Genomic DNA, 3,176 nt, shown 5'->3' with positions numbered 1-3,176 from the left:
TTGAAATACATGAGTCAAATCTTTTCTGTTAGAAGTTCCATATTCTGCTGAAGTTCCCTTAGAAAATCCTGATTTGGTTCTCTTTACTGATGGTAGCTGTCACATACAGACACATGATGGTTATTTGGTGACAGGGTATACAGTAACCTCATATGATGAGACATTAGAGGCAATACACTGACTAATATTATTTCCATGAGGAACAAGGTAGCTTTAAGTACATGTGATGAGCCATATACAGACACTCAGTTGATGTTGTTTAAGGATGTTACATTTGACCAATTGAGACACTATCAGTAAAACACTTCTCACAATGAGGTCACTTCTAGGAAATGAAAGCATTGTACAGTCTTACTGGTATGCTCCAATGCTCCAGGATTTATATCAGTAGCCAGATCTATATGTGAAAGTCATGTAATTTTGTTGAGAAACAATGTGGGGAAAATGGCACCTACTAAGGTAAAACATTTGCCAAGCTTACTTAAATTACTGCTCTGCTGTAAAATATTTTGCAGGAATTTGTACAGTATGTAGGTTTGGTTTATTCAGTGTTATTGCAAGTGCCTGGAGAACTCATTTACAGGGAAAGTTTATTTTCAAAGAATGTGTGAAATGTGGAAATAGAATCAAAATTCCTAAAAAGTAGGCTAGCTAAACTTACAAAAGAGATCGGAATGGCATGGTCTGAAGCCGTACCTTTGGTGCTTTCTTAGTATAAGAATCACACCTAAGCCTTATCTCAATCTCTCTCCTTATGTTATTTGGAGTACAACCAAGATATGTTACTAATCCAAAGACTGATTGGAAATTGCAACATAATTTGACTGTGCAAAATGTTATACAATTGTCTAAGCAGCTACAAGACATTCAGAAAGCTCAACAGGATATCCAACCAAAATCAGCATTTGATCCAGCAGACAAGATACAATCTGGAGACTGTGGTATAATAAGAAGTTTTTTTTTACTTTCTGGTTGCCTTACAGATCAATGGGGTGGTCCTTGGCAAGTACTGCTGACTACTGATACAGCTATAAAGGTTACTTGGAAGGACACCTGGATTCACAGCTCACACTGCAAAAAGGTCAGAGATCCAAACTTAAAGGGGCCAAAAGACTCAACCTCTGTTGTTGATATAGAGAGTGAGTTGCATTTATGAGAACTCTTCAATCCAGATAGAGATGATTGCATACAATAGACTGCATGCATATAGATTGATGACAAAGATAATTTTTAATTTCCTTAGCTGCTTGATGGGAACAATCTTGTTTATTGCAACAGTGGGACTTATTTACTTTGGAGAGAGGGCGAGTAGAGGTTCATGGTATGAGCACACATCCATTGATATGGATGATGGTGTTTATTCTAATAAGTCCTTTCCTTCATCTTTTCTAAGCAGGAAAACAAGAGACAGTTAAAAGATTGATGTCAGGAATCTGATTTATAGCCTGTTGAAAAGTACATTTATGATTACTATACTAAATGACAAGAAGAAAGGTGCATACTATGGTGTATGAATAATATTGGTCAATACTCAAAAGAATATCCAATACAGTAATATCATTCATTGTTGGGTAAAGTATTAAATGTTACTAATTGCTGGATTTGTACTAGAACACCATTGTTGAGTCAAAATATGCTAAAATTACTGAGATAGTTAACATAGAAACATGGGAGAATTGTGTAGTAAACAGTTGTGGACAAAAAGTTACTGATTCCTATAATTTGACAAAACCACCTGTGAGTGTGCTAGTTCCACATGTAAGTGAATGCATTCCATTTTGTTTCAATAAGACAGTCTATGAAATAAGACAGGCTGCATCTCAGATTTGGACAACTGCAGGGATGTTTACTATTCCAATACCAGAACACCCCATAGGAAAAGTTGAGTCAGGCTATTGTAATAAGATCATTACTGTGAATAAACCTTATGTCCATCGCTGTACTGAACAATGTAAGGAAGATTTTAAAAGTACTGAATGCATACTGTATCATGTACAATAGACTTTTATAATGAGGCATTTGATTATACACTACAAGTGAGTGTTCATCATAGTGAGATAGATCAGACAGTTCAAACATGTCAGCTAGGAATGATAGTTCCAACATGATATTAGGGTTTGATGTTCCTTTCCTGCTACCAAATGATCTTTATTATATATGTTGAAAGTATGCTTATATAAGGTTGCCCATTAATTCTGAAGGTATTTGCTATTTAGACAGATTGATACCACAATTTTAATGTTATAAGACATAATAATTTGCTAAAAGTTCTTTTGCAGGATGCCAGACATTTTAAAAGAGATATTGTTCCGGTGAATAAAAAAAACACATTCCCCTGATTGATTTTACTTCAGTGAGACATCGTGTTGGTACCACCTTTTCAAACATCTTTATGAATGGTAATTGGAGATATTTGGATAATCAACATGAAATTAGTGGACTGGCTGAATTTATTGACAATGTGACTGAACTTTATGATAAGACATTAAGATATGTTAACCATGAAATAAAAGCATTCCGGAATGAACTGTCACTACAGCACGACCCGTAGTAGATTAAGTGTACAGACTGAAATATTATGTCTAACTTTGAAACAATTCTTGGAGTTCACTGTTGTAATTATTTGACCAATGATGCTACCGATCTAGAAGCCATTATTACCAATTACATGAATAAATTATGATAAGGACTCTGAAAATGAATCATGGTGATCATGGTTAGATCCTAGTACTTGGTTTTCAGGATTGGGAAAGTGGTTTTCAAATATATTTTATGCATTGATAAAGTTCATTCTTGCGAACATAATCTTGATTCTTATCTACTGTATGCATTCTATAGATGTGGCCTATACTGTATTCAGGTGGCTACTTCAAGAATGAAAAAAGTGAGAAAAAGTGAAAAGATACAAGAGATGGAGGTTACTGAACTTTACATCCCAATGTAAAGCACAAAATATAGCACATGTAAATGTGTATATTTAAAGGGTAGAATTTGTGAAAGCTTAGTTTATAAGGAACACTATATTTTACATAATTCCATATTTACAGTTAGTATATTCATCATATATATTACAGATGAGCAGGTTCGGTTCCCAGAGAACCGAACCCACCCGAATTTAGCATATCCAAGTTGGTTCCAAGCAGGCTAGGAGGTTCCCGCCTTACTCAGATCTCGAA

At 34.9% G+C, this 3,176-nt stretch overlaps 1 pseudogene; it reads left to right on the top strand.

The window, feature by feature from the left end:
* Nucleotides 1-1,178: 1,178 nt before the first annotated feature.
* Nucleotides 1,179-2,683, top strand: LOC148526866 (uncharacterized; annotated as a pseudogene).
* The last annotated feature ends 493 nt before the right edge of the window (nt 2,684-3,176 follow it).

The sequence above is a fragment of the Taudactylus pleione genome, unplaced genomic scaffold (assembly GCF_031769625.1).
Source record: "Taudactylus pleione unplaced genomic scaffold, aTauple2 ptg000093l, whole genome shotgun sequence".
NCBI lineage: Eukaryota > Metazoa > Chordata > Amphibia > Anura > Myobatrachidae > Taudactylus > Taudactylus pleione.
The sequence above is the reverse complement of the archived record's forward strand: the minus strand, read 5'-3'. Positions and strand labels throughout refer to the sequence as shown.